The 27984-nt window shown below is 33.3% G+C and overlaps 1 pseudogene; it reads left to right on the top strand.

Moving 5' to 3' along the window:
- Nucleotides 1–27984, top strand: part of LOC117723721 (large ribosomal subunit protein eL6 pseudogene) — a 90301-nt pseudogene that overhangs the window by 3417 nt on the left and 58900 nt on the right.

Raw genomic sequence — 27984 nt, 5'->3', positions numbered from 1 at the left:
TTTATATGGGGGAAATTATTCAAAAATGACAAGAAGCATCTCTATGTGCCATTGGTACTTCAACTGTCATTGGTCAAGATAAAAACCCAAATGAGGATGTATGGAGAATGAAAAACAGAAATAAAAGTAGAAGATAAACATCCATTGAGATGCTGGAGGAGACTATTTATTGTATATATGAGTGAAAGCATAGCCAGAGGCATCTGGAAGGATCCAGAGTAAACATGATTGAACCCAGCAATGTAAAGAAAGTGCGGCATGGAGAAGAAAAGAAGAATCCAGGTACAGCAGTCAAAAGAGCTTGAATACAAAGGGAGACAATATAACCAAAATGGGTGGCCAAATTATATAAGAAGGAGCACCTAGAGAAAGAGCACCCCATCCCCTAGGCTGTAGAGTTTACTCTATGGAGTAGGGTATGCCAGTCAGGAGGACCCAGTCACAAGTAGGAACTGGAGGATGCTGGGAGAAACTAATAGCCAGTGTATGGTTTAATATACTAATAGGCATCTCAGACTTTAACCCCAAATTCAAGACTTAACATGTACTATATTATCTTCAAAATGTAGCCATGTTACACAGTGTGTTGTTTTGCTGAAAGAGAGAGAAGTCAGTTGCTGCAGTTTATTTTTAATCTCTGAAGAGATATTTGACATGCTTCATACCTCAAAACAACCCCAAGTTTCACTGGAGTAGAATTCATCTGATTTGTTTTTGTTGTTGTTTGTTTGGCAACATTAGTTTCCATCCTGCAACATAGAAATATCTACCATAGAAATTAATTAAAAGTAGTTATTGTTTACTGTGTGATCCAATGTACAAAATTTCATCAATGTAATACATTAATACAGTAGTTCATGCAATGGAAAGGTGACCAAGTTCTATGTTAACAAAAGAGTGATGTAAGACCAGAGTGTGAAAGTACACACAAAATGAGTTGAAGGCTTTGTCAAATAAGGGAAACTGCTTATAGTGGTTTATTACTTACTTTTAAAATCATTTCACTATTCAGTTATTTTATTTGTTTATATGCACATGATATCCTGGTGAAAGCCAAAAGACAATTTGTGTGAGCCAGAGGTAGTAATTGGCTGCTGCAAAATAGTGTTTACAGGCAATGGCAGGACACATTTGAACTAATGTCGATGACTTTGCTTGCACAAGCCTACAAAAGATCAAGCTAGCCAAAGCCTCAACATAGGGTCTCATGATGTCTCCCTTCTAGCTAAGGATATGTTGGAAACTGGTGACGAGTGTAGCAGGAAGAGTCAGTTTCTTCAGTCATACAGTCTCATGTTCCAATTGATGTCTCTATTCTATGTCCCTGAACAATCAGGCTGTGCTAAATTCATGTAGTTGATAGGAAAGAGTGGTGTGAGAACAAAGGAGGACTTAGAGTGGAGGAATTGAGTATTGATTTGATCAAAATGTGTGTGTGTGTGGGGGGGTTAACTTCTTAAGCTATAAATATAATAAACAAAATACTTTAATCCTCAATACATCTACACTGAATATACTAATACAATATTTTGATCTGACATTAGTTCAAACCCTGGTCCCAATATTTCTACAAATATCTGATTGCTTAATTTGTCCCAGAAAACAGGTGCTAGTTCAGTTGCAAAACACTTGCCTCATGCACACAGACTCTAGATTGCATAGAAAATAACATAGAAAGAAAAAGGAAAAAAAGATTGTATTAATTATGGTTCAAGTAATGTGTAGAGCCAAATAACGCACTATCAGTTGCCTAACTTTATAATCAGAAAAGTAAAATCAGTAAAGACATCAGCCCCAGAGAGAAAGAACACATAATACAGAGCAGTTTCATGGTGTATCATCCCTATTGTAGAACTAAATCATCATTTGGAATGATGGTTCCAATGACCTAACTACCTTCCCTGAAGCCTCACTCCTTACAAGGCTACATTTCTCATATTCAAGTTGTGATGTAAGGATCCATCATCCTACATATACAACCCACAATTAAGAAATGGGAACTTCATATACTAAAATCTATTTAACTTTCAGAAAAATTATGATCAAGTAACCAAGGTTATTTAACTAGCAAATCAAGTTATACAAACCGCTGTATTCTCCATTGTTGTAATAATATGTACTTTGCTACCTCAGAGGGTTCATTACTATCTTTGCATTTAGTTTTCTTGATTCAGTGACTACAAGTCTACTGTATATTCTAGCCTCAAGAAAAGAGCACCAATACAACACTTCAAGAAGCCAGAGATTTCTTAATAAATTTATTGTTATATTTAATAATAATGTCCCAGTAGATATTAATTGAAATTATTTCTAACATTTCAGCTTTTCTAAGACTTTTCATGCATCTGTATGCATTAAAGCAAGCTATGTCTGCATTTTTAATTCTCTCACTGTGGGTTTTAATTCATCCACATTTCAGCTGGTTGCTAGATCCTGTCCGAACTTTCAGTGTTGAAAGAAAATAATAGAGTGGCCCTTTCCTTTTGAAGTCAAATCAATAGATTTCACAAGGTATCATTAAACACTTTCTTCATCAGTCAAATATTTTCCTAGTTTGTTTCATGTCAACTTGACAAAGACTATGGTCATCAGAGAGAAGGGAGACTCAGAGAAAATGCATGTAAAGATCAGGGTGCACGAACATGTACGGCATTTTCATAAATAGTACTTGATGAGGGATGGCCCAGCTTATTGCCTCAGCTGATGTTTCTTGCTTCTCTGAGAAAGAAGGCTGAGCAAGCCGTGAAAAGCAATTCAGTAAGCAACACCTCTTTATAGTCTCTCTGCCTCATATTCTGCCTCCAGGTGCCTGTCATACTTGAGTTCCTATCCTGAATTTCTTTTAGAATGATGTGTGATAGGAAAATGTAAAGTGAAAAAAACCCCTTTATCCCAAGTTTCTTTTTTGTTTTTTTAATTTTTTATTGGATATTATATTTACATTTCAAATTTTATCCCCTTACCCCATTACCCACCACCACCAAGGAACCCTTATCCCCTCCCCCTCCTCCTGCATCTATGAGGATATGTCCCCACCTACCCCCCCACTCCCACCTCCCCACCCTCAAATTCTCCCTCACTCAATGTTCAGCCTTCATGTGACCAAAGATCTCCTCTCCCACCTATGCCCGACAAAGCCATCCTCCCCTACATTTACAGCTGAAGTCATGGGTCCGTCCCAATGTGCTCCCAGGCTGGTGGTTTAAACCCTGGGGAGCTCTAGAAGCTGGAAAGAACCCAAATGTCCTTCAACAGAGGAATGGATATGAAAAAGTGGTACATTTACACAATGGAGTATTACTCAGCTATTAAAAATAAAGAATTTGAGAAATTCTTAGGTGAATGGATGGAACTAGAAAATATCATCCTGAGTCAGGTAACCCATTCACAAAAAAACCACACATGGTATTTACTCACTGATAATCAGATATTAGCCCAAAAGCTTGAAATAGCCAAGATTCAACTAACAGACTACATGAAGCTCATGAAGAAGGAAGAACAAGTGTGGATGCCTAGGTCCTACTTAGAAGGAGTAACAAAATACCCAAGGGAGCAAATATGGAGACAAAGTGTGGGACAGAAACTGAAGGAGGGGCCATCTGGAGACCATTCCACCTGGGTATCCATCCCACATGCAGTCACCAAAGATAGACCCTGATATGGATGTCAGAAAGAGAATTCTGACAAGAGCCTGATATAGCTGTCTCCTTAAAGGTCTGCCAGAGTCTGACATACTCAGAGGCAGATGCTCATGGCTAACCACTGATCTGATCAAGGGTTTTCCAATGGAGAAGCTAGAGAGAAGACTGAAGGAGCTGAAAGTGTTGGTGGTCCCATGAGGAGAGCAACAATATCCCAAGTTTCTTATGTCATGAATAACAATAGTCACCCTAAGACAAACATAGGCCTTAGACATCATTAAATAACAAAATTCAATATTTTGTTTTATTTTCTCTGGTTATTTACTTTGTTTTATTTTTAAATATTTTTGACTAAAAGATAGTGCCATATGTCATCTTCTATATCTTACATTTAGAGGCATGATTGGATGTCGATTATTTATAAATTTAAAAATTCAAGTGGGCAAGGTGGCTCAGAAAAGAGCCTGATATGAATTTTCACTACATGAATCCAGTTCCTAGAACTCACAAATTAAAAAGAGAGAATGACTCCCCACATACATGCTGGGATGGGTCAGGAGAGACGCAACTACAGTAATTAAGTTAAGATAGGGTTAATCTCCTCAGTTGCAGATGATAGGGCCAAATCTGTTGTGAGCTACTAGTTGCTATTTGATATTGTAGAAGTCTATTTACACTGATGTGGGAAGGTCATGTCCAAAGACACTATGGATGACTTTCTTTTTTTCTTTTTTACACTTTTATTGGGATATGATTCATAGAGGACACAATGTATCCAGTTGTACAATTCCATGCTCTTAAATATAAATTTAGGAGCTCAGTTTTCCTAATCTTATCAGAGTCTTCATGTGTTTCTGTTTTACCTTAGGCTATCTCATTTCTTTCCCACTAAGTGTTTTCATTTTAATAATAGATACTCTGTAAGTCTGGGAACACAAATTGCATTGTAATTCAGCCATTTTCAGAAAAAAAAAAAGAGTTTGGGTTTGATTTTGATCAATTGCTTGTGCTACAAGAAATATGGTGCTTCTTCAGGTCATACTTAAATGCCTTCAGGGTCATTTATATAGCACTTAAGATCGTAATTTGAATCAATACACTCATTCTATTCTTTCATCACTTTGTCCAGCAACATTAGGAAGAGTCGGTCAACAGCATTATGTTTGTTTGTTTTCCAAAAATACTTGAAAGTCTATAGCGTCACACAGCAACTTGCTTCCTGTAAATGGTTTACTCAAAACATTCAATAAAAATTTGTGTACAACACAACTAAAATAGTCCATGGATTGCAGTGCTCTCTTTACTATGGGGAGTGGAACTGTTAGAATCTTTAAACTTAACCAGACTAGAGAACTGATAATAGAAACCCCGAACCAAACGAAATAACTCTTCCAAAATCTGTTCCTCTCAAGTTACGTTTAATATAAGAATTTCCATATTTTTTTCCAGAAGAAAACACAAATAAAAAGCTTGTGTGTGTGTGTGTGTGTGTGTGTGTGTGTGTGTGTGTGTGCACGCGCATGTGTGTACATCTGTTATATACTCTGGTCTATGCCTAAACTGACCCCAGGTCTTCATACAGATTACTGAATTAGTAACTCAAAGTTCACCATGGAGAATAGATGTATTCTTCCTGAATCTCTCTTTTTGCTTAGTTTATTCTTTTTTGACTGGTTGACTGAGTCCCTTTTAGGTTAGGAGATAAATACTGGTTTAGTCAAATTTCCAATGCAAATGTCAAGCTCATATATACACCCCACAGAGTAACTTTCAGACAAATATTTCAGTATCAAATGACTGGGTAAGTTAGTACATGGTTATATATTCTATACACATATTTTGCACATATAACCAATACCTAATATATTTTTGTTCATAAACATGCATAAACATATTTAACAACTCAAATGCATGTTATTTTTATATATGCATGATTTATATTCACATAAAAAGAACAATAAACGAAATTGAAAAAATTACTCATGGATTTATATTCACTATTATGTACTGTGATTTAATTTGTCTCATAGTGTTTTTTTTTTAATTAAATCATCATGAATCCAGGAAAGACCTGCTGGCAATCTGTTTCTAAGCATTCTCTAATAAAAGAGAAATAATATATTATCATTTTATTTTTCTGTAGTTACACAGCTACAGTGTTAGCATTACTAATATGGCACTAAAGCAGTTATTACTATCCTACAGTGAATAGTTTTCTTTGTGGTATGTGAATATACTATCCCCACTCTTTGAATTTAATAATAACAATGGTTATATGCAATGTTCCATACAGATAAGTATTTCATATATGGGTCATGATGCTATGACCTTTTCTTATTCCGTAGCAAGTCAGGCAGACTTATGGATGATCACTATGGGTGCCTGGTTCTTCAAATCAGTGTAAGACTCTAGGATATCAGATCTTGTTAATACCTTTAAAGTGAAAGAAATGTTTTCTTTGTGTATCATTAATTCTTAGAACTTCAGGGATATAAAACCTAGACCATTCTAGTTATTAAATATTCAAAAGTTTAACCCTGTTCTAATAATAGAAAAAATTATATGAATTTTTCAAACATAAAATATTAAAATACTGGATAAAAATTAATTACTGAGCAGAGAGTATACAAAGAAAAATATGTGTGAAGACAAATGTCAGAACGGGTTAGTTTGATATAACAATACACAAGACTGTGGCTTTTTCATTCTGTGGCTGAATATGTATTGGGCATCACTTCAGTTACGTTTAAATTCCTGCATCATTTTATGTTTTTACAATGGATAATGTGTCTCCATGGTTAGAGTCCAGAATCACTACAGTTTCCTGGGCTCTGCTTCAAACCACCATTAAATTTCATTGAAAGTACATCATCTGCCTCCCTACTTAACAGTGAGAACAAAACTCTAGCTAATGCAACACTGTCTCTACAGTGATTTTTAAATTTTACTTCATGCAGCAACTATTTAAATAGATATGCAACTTTAAATCACTGAATTTATTCAGAAAATAAGTTTTATAAGGTTAAAATTAAAGTATTTTCATCTCATTTAACCCAATAAAAAGATAGAAGATATATATATATATATATATATATATATATATATATATATATATATAATATATATATATAATATATATATATATTAATATGTAACATTTTTACTATTGTAATCATGATATTGCAAAAAAAATCTTACTTCTTCTGTTTTTGTGACCTTTTCACTTACTTAACTTCTTCTCAATCTCCATTATTCAATTTATATACTATACTTTCAAAATAAACATATTCATTCAATAAAATGGTAAGTTCTGATCAGTCACAATTTTTTTAATTATAGAGATATGATTTGATTTTTCTTTTAGTTGTCTCAGTTCTAATAGCACATTCTATGTAATATAAATTTGCTTAACCTTTCCTTACTATGGATAGTGTGTTATTTTGTGCAGGTTTAATTTTTCTGCTCTGGACACCATCTAGATTGAAGAATGTATTAAAACATCAATAGTCTGTAAGTCTTTTCTTTCTCAATATCCTTTATTATACTAATTTTAAGAATAATGATCCTACTAATACCTATACTAAAGAATTTGATAAGGCTATATTAACTCACCAAAAAGCTTTCATAAGAGTGGGGATAGAAATATATATGTGTGTAGTCATATGTATCTGTGTAAACTACTTTTATTTTAGACCTCGACAATTCTTTTCTGAAGACAATGGCTGAAAATAATTTTTTGTTACTCTACAACTCTGAGACTTCAAAATAATTCATGAGTAAGTTGCAAAGTCTATTGGTATTCAAAATTTGAAGTGAGATAATGTTACTAGAGAAGTGGTCACTTAGCAACAGAACAGTGAGTAGGATGGAGTTTTAATTAATTGGGAACTAGGAGACTCGCTACAGGAGACAATGATGGTTGAAAAATAGAATATTCAAGTGATCATTGTGACAAAAATGGCAGCCCTATGAGAAGCTGAATTATGACAGCAGAATGAAGACTTGGATAAACAATGCGCCTGTGAGGAGCTGTTATGTTCAACTAGGTAACCTGAAGATATACTACAAATGACCTTAATTATTATAAATTAACTTTCTCATTATATGAATTATAATCAGATATATTTATGGCCAATATACAAATGATAGCAAAGTTTATTCCAAAATCTGAGACTTCCTATGGAAAGTCAGAAATGCAATGTCTCTGCTATGTTGAGCAGAATATCAAGTTTACTTGTTTTATGAATTATCAAATAGAACAACATTAAAATTTTTGAGTACTAAGGCAAAACTAAATAGTAGGATAAGGTATATACACTTATCTAAATTAAGAAAAAGAAACCACCTACAATGCCACCTGCATATAATTCCAGCACTTGAGAGATAAAGTTTAAATATTCAGCAGTTCAAGTTCTGCCTTAGCTACTGAGAGTTGGAGGGCAGTAAGATTCAAAGGATATACTGTTTTAAACAAAGAAATATAAAAGAATGTTCACAATCCTATTAATAGTATTAAAATGCTTGCAGCCCTAATGTAGTTCCATTTTAGTCCAGATAAATCTTATTTGATTCATAAAAAAACAAAATTAGCAGGGCAGTGGTGGTGCATGCCTTTAATCCCAGCACTTGGGAGGAAGAGGCAGGAGGAGTTCTGAGTTTAAAACCAGCCTGGTCTACAGAGTGAGTTCCAGAACAGCCAGGACTATACAGAGAAACCCTGTCTTGAGAAACAAACAAACAAAAAAAGAAACCAAAATTTAGAAATGTACTAGTATTTTTAATTCAAAAAAAAATTTATCAATGTTCACAAGCACTTAGTTTTCATTTGTCCTTTATACTGTAAAGTCAAAAATATTTTGAATTTTTAAAGTAAAATCTTTGAAAGTCATTTATATGTAATGACAATCAACCAAATTCTAGGGAACTAAGCAACATAAAACAATTAATTTTTACCTTCCTTTCAACTTTGTTGAGAGTGTTTGAAATGATTTGTTCCGGGTCTGTAAGAAATGAAACTGTGTGGAAGGGAGAGAGTAGATTCTCTTTCAAGGTTTCCGAAAATGCAGCATTTAAGTCTTTTCAATAAAGTAGAGTAATAAGAACCATTCTGGCCAAACAGAAAGCAATGTGGAGAGAAGCTATACAATAAAACAGAGAAGCAGAAAATAAACAAAGGCAGTTGAACACAACATCAGAACAGAAATGTAAAGTTCTCTGATCTTAATCCTTAATGACAAATAGTAGTGTACAGTTCTTTTTCAGACATTCTATTTGCACCAGGTTTTAATATATTCATGTTGAATGAATGGAAAAAGAATTCTTCACTTTTGATGCAATCACATCAAGTTTCTGAAAGGACTGAAGAGCAGTGGCCCTATGCTTGCTGCATACAATGAATAACCTCCCTTAAGTATTCTGTCATGGAGAAATTTTGAGAATTTCATGTTTATGTCCTATCAATATAAGAGCATTGATATTTTAAAACATAGGAAAAATTTAACATAGAGGTCTCTGCCTTAGGGCTATCTTATTAAATTATGTTAGACTTTTTTTTTCCCTCAGGAATGAAGCTCAAATCAAAAGTAGTTTCTATTCTGTTTGCCTGGACTAATAATTGGAACTTTATAATTAACTGCATTCAGTTAGTACATAAATCACAGAAAACAGCTCTACTCCAAGACTCTCCTTTGAGAGGAACTCTGCCTCCATTGGTTAGGGTCATTAAGAATGTAATGGCCTTTTAAGCCTGAAATCTAGAAGAGTGAGTCACAGTGTCCTAATGCACTGGTTAATGATGCCTTCGTACTACCAATTACTAGCAAACCCATTGCACTAAAATGAACAGTCTTAGATTAAATGTTAGTGTGGATATAACAGTTTGTTCATAGCTGTACAAAGGGAGCGGGAAAAAGATACTCCTATTCTCTAGACAGCAGAACTTGATAAGTTAAATGAATAATTAAATAACTGGTTTAAGCATCCCGTAGGACTACCAGTGAATGCCAAAATATTTATGTTACTTAAATATTTGGAATGTTCATTGCCTAATTTATAAATATTGTATACTTACATGATTTCAAATGTGTTATCATTTATTATTATAATATCGCATCCCAGAAACTTATAATCTAATTGAAGCCTGAGAAATGCATCAAAATTACTGGTTTACTCATTCTACAAAACATTTGACCAGAACTTCTTAAAACTAACTCAGAAATACAAAAAGGGAAAGGATAAGAAATTTTCTTTCTTTCTTTTTTTTTTTTTTTTTTTTTTTTTTTTTTTTTTTTGAGACATTGTTTCTCTGTGTAGCCTTGGCTGTCCTGTAACTCACTCTGTAGACCAGGCTGGCCTTGAACTCAGAAATCCGTCTGCCTCTGCCTCTCAAGTGCTGGGATTAAAGGCGTGCACCACCACCGCCTGGCAGAAATTTTCATAGTCAAGAAGATCTAAAGAACTGGTCAGGTAAACATAATGTAGGAAGCCATATGGAATACCCAGTCAGAAAAAAAAGCCATTCTTGAAAATTTAAAGCAACCCAAATAAATTTCAAAATTTATCTAAACAATGTACTGATGTTACTTTTTTTTTCATACAGACCAATATGCATACTTATTGTTGCAGTATATTGGTTTTTTTTTCTGCCACACACAACCTGAACATTCTCATCTTCATCATGGAGCAGAGATCACCTTGGAACTCAGTGAATGAACTACATTAGTTTGAACAAACAGTACCAGCTAGATCTATAATCGAGGTAATTAATTACTCCCGTACCACCTTGTAGCAGAAGAAAGGAGGGAGGCTCACTACACTCTCATTAAAGTATAGCCACTATCTTTTCCAACATTTAAGATAAATATGTTCTGAGGGTGGGGAAAGCTAGAGTAAAAAGAAATGAAAACCTACTAAGTATTGTATTCAGTGATGTTCCCTCTGTGAGGCCATCACCATAAGGGGATGAGACATTCATTGTAGTTATGAATCTATTTTTGAGTTTTTTGTGCTGCTAGAACCAGACCCAACAAACTGATTAGCTACAAAGGTTGGATTTCAGTGATTATTTTCCTTTGGAAACTTAAGGTTAATCTAGATTGTCAATTCAATCTGGCATGAACTAAGCTTCATCCCTCTGGTTTGGTCTGTGAGAACACTTCCTGGAAAGGTTAACAATAGGAGAAGACCCTCTCATACAGAAGACGGCACCTTACAGATGTGGCCCTGGTAAAAAAAAGAACTCTGAGGAGATAAGAGGAACAGCTTGTTTGCCTGCCTGCCATTACTCTTTGGATATATCTACTGCATTGCTACAGCTGCCTCCTTTACCATCCTTTGCTGACATCAGAAGCTAGATTTCTCTGCATTCAGTTCAATGTGAACTGAAGCACAGATATCTTCCAGGTCTTGAGTACCCAGTTGAGTGTACCATACATCCACCTGAGATGCAATTCTGGATTAATATTTTTGAGATGGATGAGTGGCCCCATCCCTCAATCAGGGGCCCTGGCTATCCATTGAATATGGTCTCTACAGGTAATCTATCCACTTTGTTGGGTATGTCAGCTAATGCCATCCCTGTTAGGTCCTGGGAAATGCAGGAACAAAGAGTGGAGCAGAGACTGAGGAAAGACCATCGAGAAACTGGCCCACCTAGGGATCCATCCCATAAGTAGACACAAAACCCAGACAATATTGCTGATGCCAAAAAATGCTTGCTGACAGGAGCCTGGTATAGCGGTTCTCTGAAAGGCTGTTACAGAGCCTGACAAATACAGAGGCAGATGCTCACAGCCAATCATTGGACTGAGTATAAAAACACCAATGGAGAAGTTAGGGCACGGACTGAAGAGGCTGAAGGGGTTTGCAAACCTATAGGAAGAATAACAATATTAGCCAACCAGAGGCCTCCAAAGATCCCAGGGACTAAACCACCAACTAAAGATATACATGGAGGAACCCATAGCTCCAGCTGCATCAATAGGAGAAGAACCCTTTGGTCCCGTGGAAGCTCAAGGACCCAGGGAAGGGGAATGCTAAGGCACTGAGGATGGAGTGGGTGGATGGATTGTGGAGCACTCTCATAGAAGCAGAGGGGACAAGGGAGGGGTATGGTGTGGAGGAGAAACTGAGAAGAAGGATGACATTTGAAATGTAAATACATAAAATAAACGATAAAGAAATGTATACTTGGGAGAGGGGGAAGTTACCAGTCTCTTGACATCTCTAGCGTGCCAGCTATGATAGTTCCTACCTAGCCCTTGTTATGCAACCCTATGTAATGAATCTCTTTTAATAATATGTATAAATAATATCTGTTCTGGTCCAATGAAAACATTAAAATTATATTATCTATATTCTATCTATCTATCATCTATTATCAATCTATCCATCATCTATTTATCTATCTATGCATTCTCTGACTGTCTTCTGTTTATTCACCATCTATTGTCAATCTATCATCTATCTTATATTCACCATCTATGTATCTATTATCTGTCATATATTTACCATCCATAAATCTATTATCTGTCTACTTTTTTCATTGTCATCAATAACATTACCTAATATCCTTATATAAATTCTTACCAACACAAAAAGATGGATGAATTGTTACAGAAACTCAGAAACTCTTTTTGCTATTTTAAAGCTGTTATCTAAAACAAAAGACTTTTTTAGAAAGGCTTTTTTAAAACTAACCTATTATATTGAAATGTCTGTCAACTGTAATTTTTCCCAAACTACTAAGAAACAATAAATTGATGAATATACACAAACTAAAGCCACAACTGATATTATAATATAGGTCAAATATATTAAATTTAGTAAATCAAATATGGGGAGAATATAAGTTATTTTGATATTGATTATTATTTAACTCTAATTAGTTTGAGTTTTCATGTCATGCTCCATACAATTCAATGCTAGGTATTGAGGATCACATAGTTATTGAGGATCATTTTAATATGTGTTGCTCTTCAGGAAAAATCAGTTGGTACACTTTTAATTATGCACAGATGACAAAATTATCAAGTTATTTCATAACACAGCCCCACAATGAAGGTTTTGGTAGTGATAACAATGAAATAATTACATGGGTTATTTTTTTCTGGAGAATTTATGGTACTTTCTGAAAAATACTGTGTATTTCTATCATTGTATAGAAAGATGAGTAAATAAAACTTATTGAACATTTTGTTAAATGAGTTATAATAGCCAAAAATGTATCTAGTTATCTTAATTTTAGCCAATGAATATTTAAAATATTGTCTCATATACAGAAGTAAATGTTTTATAAAAATATTTACCTGCTTAATGTTAATATTTTCTGCATTAGTTATATGTCCTACTATAATGATAAATAATACCTGTTTAAATGCATAATACTGTATTAAAACTCAAAATTGGGTATGGTTCATTTACATATTAAAAATTGTTCTCTATATTCATAGTGAATACCTGAAACTAAAATATCAGTGTAGTGTTAGCCTCTCAGTGTCACATAATGGAGAAGATGTGGCATGAGTATCTGTGTGAATAACTGTAACATGAAAGTGACAAACCACCTGATTATAATAAAAAGCTGCATTACTCTAATATTCATACTGTCTGTACAATAAAACTTCAACATCCTTATAAATTGCTATAAAATGACAAAAGAACAAGAACAAATAATTTAGCAACAGCAAATGATCCATCTCCTGAGGCAATGATGACAAGCTACAAACAAATGTGAAACCCTTTCAAATATTATGCTGTTGAAATGTCATTCACATTATTGTCATTAAGAGGGTTTTATTTTTTATACAATTTTGCTAAGTGCTTTCCTAAATATACCTCAGATGTATATTTTTCTCAAATGTAAGATCCTGTGGAATCAGGCATATTCCTATGTTTAATGATAGAATCATGGTTTTTAGATCATGGCCTGGTGGAAATAATTAATATTTATTGAGTCATACATATTAAAAATACAGTTAATATATTAGCTCATGTTTCTTCTACTATATTATTTATGTGTCATTGTTAGTAATTTACCTTATAACGTAGTAGCTTAAAGCAACGAATATTTAATATGTCATAGATTATCTGAGGGTCAAGTATTTAAGAGTCATTTTGTCTGCTGTTCTGTTTCAGGGAAACTTATGAAATGGAAGTTCATTTACTGTCTGAAGCTGCAGTCACCTCAAGCATGGCTAGAGAACCTGCTTCAAGCTGGCTCACATAACTATTGAAGGATGCTTTGCTCCCTGGCTAAGTGCTGAGTGCATACTCCTAAAAGCTACTTATGATATGGTTTCTCTAGAGTGAACAGTGGTGTGTGAGTGTGTGTGTGTGTGTGTGTGTGTGTGTGTAAGAGAGACAGAGAGACAGAGAAAGACAGACACAGAGGCACAGGACAGACCAACAGATAGAGTGACAGTGAGAGACAGAGAGACAGAGAGTGAGAGAGAAAGAGAGAGAAAGAGAGTGAGGGGGAGAGAGAGAGGGAGGGAGAGAGAGAGAGAGAGAGAGAGAGAGAGAGAGAGAGAGAGAGAGAGAGAGAGAGAGACAAAGGGACAAAGACAGAGAGCAAGTTGGCATGCAAGCGAAACAAGAAATAATTCAGTCTTTCCATATAATGTTATAAATGTATTGTTGTCTTTTTTGCCACTGTATATGGGGGTCACACAGCACAGAGATATATGATGAATTTTAAAAAAACTACAAGTACTTGATACTGGGTTCCAGAGATGACAGCTGAAGCCTTGATTTTGCTCAGGATCAAGCTTTTTAAAATATGCCCAATCTTTGTATACATAATTGCACTCAGGCATATACTGATGAGAACTTTTCTAACATCTTGTTTTATAAAGACACAGGAGCTAGAAATTGTAAACCTTATATTATTCCTAAAATTTGATGGTATGACAGTACTGAAAGAGAACACAGTATTTTTTATTATAAAGTCTTTGATAGTAAATTTTAATCATTTGAAATCATGCAGTCTAAATTTGAATAAAGCAGTCTATATTCAAGGGTAGTCTACTACTATAAACTGACTAAACAAATATACAAAGCAATCATTTTCAGAGTAATTACTTAAATACATAGTATTCAATTGGATAAGCTAAAAAAAGTTTTGAATTATGTAAAATCACTGAACAAATCTAATTTCTGAAAATTATATAATTATTGTAGTATTAGCATATTAATCAGCTAATTATTTCTTATAAAGTCTTAGTAATTTATCAGAAGTATCACATTGTTCTGGACTGAAAAAGAAAAGGTTATTGTATATGCAATGATTTAAAAGCATTGTTACATGGCATGATTGACATCTTGACAATCTGAAAACTTTAAAATTTCCCTTGAACAAAAATTAAGGTATTAACCTTCCAGAGCTATATTCAAATGTATGCTTTAAGATATAGTACTTAATAACTAGTAAGGTCAATACAAAACACAGCAAAGAAAATAACTTTCAAGGATTTGTGGCATTACAAGAGCAATTTTGAAAAAAAAAATAAAAGAAAGAAACACAATAACTTTTTTTATTCTGATGTTGCCAAACTATGTGTTTCTTATATTGCTGTGTTCCACTGGTACACTGACTCCCACTATGGGGAATTTTTTTAAAGAATAGGTATGAGCTGTTTCAAGAATTCAATAACCTGGCAGCCTGCAGATCATGATGGTTAGAGTCATGCTAATCATTTACGAAATAATACGGATATTATTTTATGATGCCTGGGAGAGCGGAAGTGGCAAATTATTTAGCTCTATATTGTTCTAAATCCATAATTAAGTAATTGAACTTGGAACGAACAACTTACTACTTCCGTTTTAATTAACATTTCACTGTGAAGCTTTAGTACTAACTGAAAACAGTTTTCTGCACACAGAGTCAATTATATTATGCATTACTAAAGTAATAAAATGTTTTGCTAATCAAACATTTATGTTGATCAGACATTTTTATGCAATGGCAATTAGAAGAAAGGGAATCAGGTTACCAGTGATGAATGTTCTTAATTAAACTTAAATATATCCAGATTAGTAATAATTTGTTTTCCTATTTATAATGCTCTTTCCTGAGAGAAATTTATATTATATTAAGGAGTCATTGAAATATTTCAAAGACTCTACCTCAAAAATAACAAGTTCATTTGTTACTCTATTGTGGTTATATGATTTTATTTGTATTATGGCCAGATTTATTTAGATAGCAGCACAGTTTTTCCCAGCATAAAGCATTATGAGTTATAAAGTGTTATGAATTCTTATTTGCATTTTTAATTTAGAACATTATTTGGCTCAGGCTGCTCATACAATAAAATATTACTAAATTTCTCATAAATATTATAGAAAATAATAAGTCCTGTTTATACCTATGTGGCATAATATACAGGTGAGCATCCTGTCAACATCCTCTGTGGTACAAGGATGAGTAGCCTCTAACTACAAGTGAAAACTCTTGGCCCATTCAGAACTTCTTTTTCATTTTTTATATAACTATTGACACTAAATATTTTTGCTTCGGCAAAATTTTATAATTCCTAGCATTTTGGCATTTATGTCTTTCTTAGATGTAAAACTAACATATAAAAAAGAAATATTTCAAAATCCAGAAAAACATATATCACATTTTCTCAAATGTGTTTGTTTATATATTTATGCAAATATACATAGCATATAGACATATAGAAGATAGGTAGGTAGAGATAGGTAGGTAGATAGATGATAGATAGATAGATAGATAGATAGATAATAGATACATTCAGAGATGATAGATCAATGGATGGATAGCTAAATAGATGAATGGATAGCTGATAGATAGATAGATAGATAGATAGATAGATAGATAGATAATATGAAGAATGTGAAATTAGAAGAGGGTTCTTCAGTAAACTAATGAGTGATAGCACCACTGAGAATTGAGAACAGGAGAGAACTACAGGAATATGTCCACTGAAACACCTGAATAAAAATGTCTACGTAAAATTCATCACTTTATACAAATTAATTTTAAAAAAGAATGGGTAGCTTTTCAAACAGTGAGAAAAAAGCAGCTATACATGACAATACACAGATAAAACTGACAGATGCAATGTTTAAAGAAAAAAAGCTAAGAATATCTGTTACTCGTAGATTAGACACTCAAAGAAGAATAAGTACATTTTATTGGATATTAAATATTTGTTTTGATTTACATTTCCCTGATGACTAAGAATGTTGAACATTTCTTTAGGTGCTTCTTAGCCATTCGGTATTCCTCAGTTGAGAATTTTTGTTTTCGCTCTACCTTATTTTAATAAGGTTATTTGATTCTCTGGAGTCTAACTTCTTGAGTTCTTTGTATTTATTGGATGCTAGCCCTCTATTGGATGTAGAATTGGGAAAGATCGTTTCCCAATCTGTTGGTTGCCATTTTGTACTATTGACAGTTTCCTTTGCCTTACAGAAGCTTTGCAACTTTGTGAAGTCCCATTTGTCAATTTTTGAAGCCTGAGATTCTACCTCACACCAATTATAATGGCTAAGATGAAAAACTCAAGTGACAGCAGATGCTAGAGAGGATGTGGAAAAAGAGGAAGACTCCTCCATAGTTGGTGAGACTGCAAGCTAGTATATTCCACCACTGTGGAAACCAGTCTGGCAGTTCCTCAGAAAACTGGACATAGTATTACCTGAAGATCCAGCTATACCATTCCTGAGCATATACCCAAAATATGCTCCAACATATAACAAAGACACCTGCTCCACTATGTTCATAGCAGCTGCATATGTAGCAGAATGTGGCCTTGTTAGACATCAGTGGGAGGAGAGGCCCTTGGTTCTGGGAAGGCTTGATGCTCTAGTGTAGGGGAATGGCAGGACAGGGAGGCAGGAGTGGGTTGGTTGGTGGGTGAACACCATCATAGAAGCAGGGAGATGTAGGACAGGATAAAGGGTTTCCTGAAGGGAAACTGGGAAAGGGGATAACATTTGAAATGTAAATAAATAAAATATTCACTAAAATTAGAAAAAAATATATTTTGTTTTCTGATTTTTTCTTAGTTAACATGCATGTAAACAATTTGTGGTACACATGCTAGATTACAAGGCCTTCCCATGATTACATTATACCTTATTACAAAACTAAACAAAATCTAAAAACAACAAATTTGAAGAGTCTTAGATAACTTGTCCCACTTGTGGCACTGTCTGAGTAACTCTATCTAGACTTTCTCTTCACAAAAATATTCTTGGTGACTTATGCAAGAACTAAACAGATTAATGCAAGAAATATTTAATATGTATCATTTGAGTTAGCCTTCTGAAAAGTTCAAGGTGATTAGGAGGGGAAGAGAGAGGGGAAAGCAAAATAAATGCGGCATGATAAAGTATAACATTCTGAAAAATGTTCAAAAGTGTTCATAGATATTAAAATGTATATAGAAGCAAGCAAATAGTATGCATGACTAAATATAGATAAAATAGTAGTGAAAGAAACAAAATAGGAAAAACAGTTTTCTTCTGAAAACCTTCATCAAACACGTAATACATGAATGAGATCCTTTATTGTAAAAAAGAAAGTGAAATAGTAAATTTTCATACTCTAAGTATATAAAAAGATATGCCAGAGTCTACAGGCAATACAAACAGAAAAGGAATATTATGAAGAAATTCTGAAACAAATATAATTTTCCTTTTTCTCATTAATTTATTTACCACTTTACATCTGGATAGCAACCTCCCTCTTTTACTTACAGTTTTATCTTTATAAATTTCTCCTCCCATTATCCCACCCCCTTCTCAGAGAAGGAGAATTCCATATTAGGTACTACTCTACCCTGAGACATAAAGTCCCAGCAAGAAACAAATGTTTCAAGAGACTCTGGCTAATAAAGCTTATTTGAGATAAATAGCAACATATAACATATCAGTATTTAATGATGATTTGAATCTATAATGATAAAGTATTTGACAATGTCACTCCTAAATAGTTGTATTATAGTATGTCATAATATATTTAAGAACAAGTCATATCTGAAGTAGTTGAATGAGAATTGTCTCCATAGGCTCAAATATTTGAATTTTTGTTCCTTTGTTTTTGGAACTGTTTGGAAAGGATTATACAGTATGTTTTATTCTGGGTAAGCTTTGAGGATTTAGAAGCCCACATCATTCCCAGTTAGCTCTATGTCAATTTCTGCCTCATGCTTGTGGATTAAATATGAGCTGCCAACTTCTACTTCAGTGTCATGCTGCTATTTTCATGGTAGGCCGGCCCATGCTTTTTTTTTGAGAAATATAGAAGATTTTAGGACATTGGACTTGCAATTCAGTCCAATCTTTTAAGCATGTCTTAATGGGCCATCCTAGTAGAAGCTTAGAAGCCTATAGTACAGAAAGCTTTTTACAATTTCGAGGCCAAGTTTAAGAGGTCTCAGAGGGCAACAATACTAACAAGAGAATTGATAGAAGCAACTCTTGGAATGTTTTACCAAAGACTATAACTGCAATTTGCTCTTGTCCCAAGAATGTTATTAAGACTAAATTAGAGTTTGGGCTAATATCATTGACAAAAGAGATTTTAAAACAGCCGATTCTTAATTGTATTTTATGGCTATTAGTGATTACTCTGTGCACATCTACCATGAAAAGGAGCTATTTGGGGAAAAATGCAGTTTGAAGAGAAGAAAAGGACCAGGAAATGTAATGTAGGACTCTTTTGCTTAAAGAGATAAAAAATAAAATAAGGAGTAGTGTCCTAGGGTCCTAGGGTCAGACCTTACCCAGGTATTCCTAACACTTGTAGAAATAAAAAGCCTAAGGGATTTTTTATTCCTAAAGAGCAATGAGAATCTTTAGATACAAAAATGAATTTGTTTCATACAAATAAATTGTATACAAATGTAGTTCCTGGAGACATAGGTGGCCAGATTTCATCCAAAGCAAGCTTCAGAATTTAACAGCTTCAGCCACATGATTCTGACTTGAGAGTCAGGAAGTAAACAAAAATATAGGGGTCTTGTTATCCTCCTCTGATGCTTAGAAAAGGCTCTGAGGCCAGGGGTATGTTGGGAGTCTCTGTATGTTGGATCAGAAAGACTACTGTGTGTCACTCTGAAAATAAAGCCTAGAATGTATTATAGACTAGATGATCAAGGTACCAGAGCCATGGGATGACTACCTAGGACAGCAGCTAACTATGTATGGAACTTGCCAAGTGAAGTATGCTGCAGTTCACAAAGCCAGAAAGGTGAAACCAACTAAATCCTTTCATATCAGACAGAATTTCAATTTTATCCTGGTTTATTTTTTTGTTTTGGTCCATTATTTTCATCATTCCCCAATTCCTTTCTTTTTAAATGTTGATGCATATAGTATAACATTGTTTGTTGGAAATATATAATTTGCATTTTGAACTTACAAAGTGTTACAATTAAGAAATTGCCATGCCAGGCAGTGGTGGCGCACGCCTTTAATCCCAGCATTTGAGAAGCAGAGGCAGGTGGATTTCTGAGTTCAAGGCCAGCCTGGTCTACAGAGTGAGTTCCAGGACAGCCAAGGCTATACAGAGAAATCCTGTCTTGAAAAATCAAATAAATAAATAAATAAATAAATAAATAAGAAAGAAAAAAAAAGAAATTGCCATACGTCTTAGAGGAGATTTTGTACTTTTAAATAGTCTCAATACTGAAAGACTACAGAGACTTTTGAAGATGGACTAAATACATTGGAATCTCTTCATAGCAAGAGAAAACTGATTAATGCACTAGCATTTAAAAATCTCTATAAGTAAAGATCATTCAATAGTTTTAAATTGCATATGACTTTTGTATCTCTGACATCTGTCTCAGTAAAAAAATCAAGAGAAGGGAGAAGATGACAAGGATATTTCAGAACAAAAGAAACCAAGAAATAGATGATGTCTAAGTCTTTAAAATAAACAACATATTCGAAAAAAAAATTCATGAAAATAACGAAAAAGACGAATGAAACATAAATGGATGCCTAATAATATAAAGTTATCAATTATATTATACCTTTTAAAACATGTCATTTTAGATGTAGACAATCATGTACATTTTGAAATTGAAAAGATTTGGGATTATCACAAGAGATAGATAACATTCTTAATAATATAGTAATGAAAAATATGTAAAGTTGTGTAAATTAGACTAGAAAAGCTTCACCTACCTGAAAGCTATCACCATTGCTACTTGTAGATTAAATGCTTTATTAGGAAACAAGGACCTGAATTACCATCAACTGTATTTATTATTGTATCGAATATTCTTCTATTCATTTTGCACAGGCAAGAAGATACTAGTCAAAGCACTCAGAAACAATTATATTACCAATTCTCTTGACAAATTAGAAATTTATTCATATAAATTACTTCATGGCATATTCAAAAACTGCTAAAATTAATAAGTAAATTAAGCAAAGTTGCTAGTCAATAGAGGAAGTTATATTATGTGGCCTGGAAAAAGGCTCAGTGGTTAAATAATACATATCATTTTTCCAGAAGACTCAAGAGTAATTCTTATCTCACCATCACCTGTAACTCAAGCTACAGGAGACCCTCAAACTCTGGCCATGATGACATGCAGTTGTGTGTACGTTTGTGTGTATGCACAAATACAAATACATAGACATACACATGCGCAAATATATATGCATATAAAGATAGTGGGACTTTAAGTCACATTTCAAATAAGTGCATTGAATTGAAAACACAGGACATTTATTTATATGTGTTGATGATATACTATATTTATGAAGTTTTAAATAAAATATTTAGTGGTGTATTAAGCAAAACACAAACAAAGGCATTACAAGGACACTTTAAATTATTAAAAGGAAATATTTCAAAAGACTGAGCAAAAATGTAATAGGCTAGTAAGTTAAAATATTCAGTGTTTTCTAGGAGAGCAATCAATGTTTATTCTGCAGATTTCATGCCTCTGAACACAAAACCTGGAATTCTCCTTTTGTTGATGATCATGAGTAAGATTACAATGTGTAGATAAAAATTTAAATGACCAAGAATACTTAAACAAATAACCCTAAATAATATAATTAATTACAATAATATTCATAGTTCATAATACCTATTATATGTTATGTATGCAACATAATTAAAATAGATTAAACAGAAATGATGAAAAAGGATAGTTATTTATTTATTTTTATAAATTGTCAGATCATTCCATGGAGGGTACATGGTACAGAAAAAAATTTTAAGGTCTTTCTAGGTCAAACTGTAAAACTAACACAAAATGCATAATTTAGTTAAATCTATGTAAAAACTATGAAATTTCTAGAACTGACCAAAGAGTATCTTGATGGTATATAGGTATTGTAATAAAAAAACAACTAAATCACTTTCTAAAAGGAAAATCTACTAAATTGGTTTCATTTTATTTAATACATCTTATCTAGACAACAGAAAAAACATAGACAACAAAATAGTAGCCAAAAACGTAGAGACAATGCTTACATTATCAGTCTCAGCAGACTCACATAAAATTATAATGAACTCACAGAAATCAATTGTTACAAAAACAAAATACAAACAGGACAGAAAACAACAGCGTATGAAGTATCTCAGAGAAGAAGATAAAAGAATGTAAGTAAATTCAACTTTATGCAATGCCCTGAGTCATGCAGGAAATGAACCAAAGAGATGACCTCCTCAATATTCACTGGAATGGTAAAATAAAAGATGCTGCAATTGGAAAGTTAAGTGAATAAATAAAGAAAGAAAGAAAGAAAGAAAGAAAGAAAGAAAGAAAGAAAGAAAGAAAGAAATATTTTTAAAAGATGCTTCCGGATTTAAAATGTTGGAAGAAAGCTTAAATTGTCTCTTCTTGCAAGAATATAATGCAGTTAGAACACTATAAAAATGCACACCAGTTTTTTTTTTTTTTTTTTTACGCTCAATAAAATTAAACTTATTCTTTGACTTAGTAATTGTATTCCTAGGTATTTATCCAAGAATGAAAGAATCTGTCAGCCAGATAACTTGTACATGTTTGACTTTTGCAAAATTATATCTGTAGCCTAAAGAAGAAATCAAAACAATGCACAGTCAATAAAATATAAAAAACATATTAAACTGAGTTAAAATGTCAGAATCAACTCTATAGTAGTTCTGTTGTATTATATCAGATAAATAAATTAAATGTGTATACATTATTTATTAAATGAACAGCATATGATTTAAATGTTGCTCAGGATACTATACAGCAATCAAATAAAATCATTTTGTTGCATACAATTATATTAAGTGAAAAAAATTAAGAAAGTGCATACTCTTTGCTTGGGAGATGGAAAAGAACCGAATAATAATATAGCATGAAGGAATTTGAATGGATGATGTTTATTATGACAGGATATAATGTAAAAGGCATGTAGACAAGATATTTCGGCTAATTCAAACCTTAACATCTCAACTGTATTTTGATTGCACTTACCTAAACTCATTGAGTTATAGATAATATGTGAATGCTTCAGCTATTGTAAATTGTAGCTATTATGGAAGATTTACAAAGTCATTGGCTTCCTTCTAGGAAATACTGGAAAATTAACATAGCACATAATTTTTTTTATAAACAGGTAGCAGTTAATAGAAACACAATGTAGCTCTACTGAATATTTCTGCATGCTCAAAACTCAATAATTCAAGGCTTCTATTTAAACATAATCCTTGAAAATTCAAGTGATGAGTACATTTTGAGATATTATTTCATTTTTAAAAACAATATTTTTTAGAAAACTTTGAGCCCTTGAAAATATGAAGTTAGCTTTATAATCTAAATTTCAACTTTTCGACTTTGTGTTTTTCTAAATGATACATTAGAAATAAGTGACCAATTATATATATATAATAATCTTATTGATAATTCATTTTAAAGACATGGATGATTCTCTAGATAAAGATAAAGTTCATGTTAAACTCTCATAGTTCAGTTTTATGATAGACTTTATTTCCTTGGATTTATTTATCTTGAAAATTTTCAATAGAATCATACAGGAGTTTAGCATCTCAGCCTTCTGAGAGTCTCTACCAAGCAACTCTCCTAGACAGATACAGATACTTACAGCCAAACATTGGACAGTGTCCAGAACTCCTGTGGGTGAGTTAGGAGAAAGATTGAAAGCCCTTAAGGAGATGACAACCTGACAGGAATATCGACAACATCAACTAACCTGGACATTTGATCCCAGAGAATGAGCCATCAACTGAAAAGCATACACAGGCTAGTTTGAGGCCCCTGGAACATATACAACAGAGGGCTGCCATGTCTGACTTTAGTGGGAAAGGATGCACCTAATCCTGCAGTCCTGATGCACTAGGAGAAAACGGAGGGAGCTACCCCTTCAAAGGTAAAGAAAATAGGGAAGAAAGGAGGAATTCTGCAAGGGCGGGCAGAGAGCCAACATTTGAGACATGAATTAATGAATTATTTAATAATTAATTAATAGATGTTTCATGGTAACACTTCTATACATACATGTAATGAATTTTGATGTTTGCTCTTGCTATTGTTTATTACTAGTTCTTAGAAAATTTGGTACAATCTATTTTGGCCATCTTCATTTCTTCCCAAACTACTTCCACAACTACGCAGAAGTTTCCTTCTCCTTTGCCTCTTCTCCTTCTCTTCGTTTTCCTGCCCCTTCTCTTCCTCCTGCTCCTCCTCCTCCTCTTGTCCAAAAAGTTCAATTTGCACTGTATTTATTCTACAATATGTGGAGTTCTACTGAAGCATGTTTGAGTTACCAGAGAACACACTCTTAATGAAAACTAATTATTTCTCTCCATGCAACTGGAAATTGGAATTAACTCTTTGGTTGAGGGTAGGAATTTTTACCCATTTCCCTTTTCAATACTGAGGCTATTTTTAGCTTGAACAATTTTTTTTTATGTTCTCATCCTTTTCTGTCACATTACCCATGAACATTCCATGTAATTCAACCTTCATTTCATGTTTTTTTCCCTCTATCTTCCATACATGTGAAAAAAAAAGTGCTATCTCAGTGGGCCTCCTATCACTTAAAATGATAATTTACAGTTCTTTCTAATTTCCTAAAAGCAACATATTTGCATGAGTCAAATTTCAACCCATGGAACACAGCCTGAAATTAAAGGTGAGTGTGCCTAATTATAAAAAAGTCTTGCATTCTATAATGCTAAGTGCCTCTCTTGACTCTATTCAAATTATACTTCACATGGGAAGAATAAACCATTCAACTTTGTTCCTGTTAGCTGGGATTTCTGTGGGTTGAGTGATAAAATTAAGTTGAGTCATTACAGAGGAGTGGTACAAAGTGAGAAATTATACTTGGGGTGAGGAATCAGAAGTAAGGATGTGAGAAAGATTACTTTCTACAATTGTAACACAGACCCTGATTAAGGACACACAAGATAATGATTGTTAGCTGGTCTGTACTGATAAAGCCCTCATTTTACATGTAGTCTGTAATATTTTAATGTGAATTTTTTGATAAACAAAGAATGATACATGTATAAAGTGCTTAAGTTAATACATGCATAAGTGTGTCAATAAAAAAAGTGTCACCATGGCAAAAAACTAATGCAAGCATGATACTTTCTATATGTTCTGTGAGTTGTATCATGGTTGTCTGTAATATACTTGTTTGGATGCTTAGTTCATGTGTGTGTGAGTGAGTGTGGTGTGTGTGTGTGTGTGTGTGTGTGTAGTAAGAACACAATTTAGAATATATTCTCTTAAAATTAGAGGTTTAAAACAATATTAATTATGGGCCCTGGATTGTACTATAGGTCTTTGGAACTTTGTGCAGCAGAACTAAAATATTTTGCTAGTTTTTTCCCATGATATTTATACATAAATATATAGGAATTCACGGCCCCTGAGTAGAACAGAAGCTTGTGGAAAATGTTGTCAGCTCAGAGAAATATTCAGTCTACTTCAGCCAACCTCCTGGTGCAATGACAGAAGCATCACAGAGATGCTTAAGAAGCATAAACAGCTCCCTAGCTATAAATCCTGTCACCTACTGCTTGTGCTTCCCTCACAGGATGCTTAATGATACAGGGATCTTAGAGCAAAACTGTAACACTCATGAAATAACACAGGCAGATAAGGGTATTATATACTGTATGGAGTGCTAAGAAGCATTTGACTTTTGTTAGGCCACATGAAGTGCATTTGAGACAGATGCTATGACTTACGATTGTGTATTAAATGCAACTCAATGGTCAAATATTAAGATGGTTGGGAAATAATCTGAATATGGAAATCACCATATTCAAGTGCTGGCACTTTGGGAACTGTTTAGCTTTTTTGTATGTCCAGTTGTTCTTTTTAGTTACAAAATCAAATATGAGCGCCTTTGTGAATAAATGAGTATACCAAAGACAAATAGACAGCTTATTCAGAATTTTAGAGGTAGAAGTGAAATTTTATTGCAGAGGGTGTTACAGCAATCCTCTTCAGCGTCAACCTTCTGATTCATAAATTCCTTCACATTAATAAACAGAATCATCAGTGACTTCTTTGTTCACGATTTAAATGTTTCAAACCCTGAACAAGTTCAAATAGCCTAACTTATTCAGACCCTTTCTACATTACAATCTTTTGTTCAGGTTCTTGGGAACTTGATAAACAAAATAAGTGGAATTTTAGAAGGCAAAAACAATTTATGGAGAATCTGACTTTCTTTCCCAATATGCATGATAGTCTATGTGATTGAAGATTAGTAAATTACTTTGAATTTACTCATTAGTAATGCTTCAGTATTTTGAATTTTTCACCTTGATACAGGTTTAGTATATAAAATTTATGTCATATTTTACCATAGAACTTTGCTCAAATCTTCTGAGATACATGCAAAGTTCCTTAAATGTTTTCAGTTTATGGGTATTTTATTATTATTATAATTCTAATTATATCTCTCTTGTACCTTTACAACCAGTCCATTATTCAGGTTTCTAATATATGGCACACAGTCATTATTGTAATTCTATAAAATTTGTTTATGCTTCTATATGATGCTTCAAAAATTAAGCTTATATATAAATTGGATAAAATTTTATATTCTAGGCTTTTGTAATTATTTTAGCATTCATATTTTATGTGTGTTCACTCATGTCAAGGCATGCATACTGAAATTACGGGACAGCGTTCATTTATCAATTGGTTCTGTATATCCACTATGTGAGTCCTTAACTCATATCCTCAGGTTGACAGCAAACACAATTACTTATCAAATCATCTTAATTGCACTTTTTAGTAATTTAAATGCACATTTGATCAATTACATTCTTATGGTTACTTAATATTGACCAAAATGTTAAGTTCCTTGTAAGCTACTTTTTTTTGGGGGGGGGGTAGAGGATTTTTGCTCATGACAATTGAGTCCTCAGACAAAATTTTCACAAACCTATACTCAATTGGTGTCACTATAACAAATTATGTCAGACTGGGTTATTTATAAATAGCAAATGAATATAGTTTGGAGGTTAGGAAGTTTAGCATGAAGCCATTAGTGAATTCAGTCTGCTCAACCATCACTGTTACATGGAGAGTCTTTCATATGTATTCATATTATAGAAAAAAAAAGACAATGGCTTCAGTTTTTTTACAAGGGTACATTATTCACTTTTCAAAAGATCTCATTATATATTCGTCATGATAGGATTAGATTTCTTTTAATTTGTTATTAAGAGGCAGAATGTCATAATTTAGCCCTCTTTGGCCTGAAATTCACTGCAACAACCAGGTTGGCCAAAATTCAATGATACCCACCCTCCTTTGCATTTGTTGTCTTAAAATTAAAGTTGTGTGCCAGAAGAGCAAGTCAGAGAAATTTAATCTCATGAATTGCAGAGAGACATATTTGGTTCCAAGTTAGAATTAAGAACATAAGGCTTTAAGCACTACCACAGTAAACACTACAAAAGAAAATATGCAACAACAACAACAAAAATCAAAAATCAAGTGGCTTCAGGGCTGGTTTGCAAACCACAGAGACTACTAGTTAAGCTAATTGGAGAAATGTTTTCCTGTTTCTTTTATACATTTTAGTCTCATTTCTGATACACAATATTTTGGAACACAAAAGACAGAAGTGCTGAGAGAGATTAATAGGACTTGTCTCAGAATATATACTTCCAAAAGTCAGATATACAATGCAATAAATTATAAACTTAGCCACATGGAAGAAATATTAAGAAATATTAAGAAGTTATGTATAAATTATATTTTAGCAATAGGCCAAGAATTCTACTTGTAAGAGTGTACGTTTATAAAGTGTCAGTTACAAAACTGTTATAGTTAATTTTGCTGATAAATTCTATATCATGAATTATATTTTGGAAATA

The sequence above is a fragment of the Arvicanthis niloticus genome, chromosome 19 (assembly GCF_011762505.2).
Source record: "Arvicanthis niloticus isolate mArvNil1 chromosome 19, mArvNil1.pat.X, whole genome shotgun sequence".
NCBI classification, from domain to species: Eukaryota; Metazoa; Chordata; class Mammalia; order Rodentia; family Muridae; genus Arvicanthis; species Arvicanthis niloticus.
The sequence above is the reverse complement of the archived record's forward strand: the minus strand, read 5'-3'. Positions and strand labels throughout refer to the sequence as shown.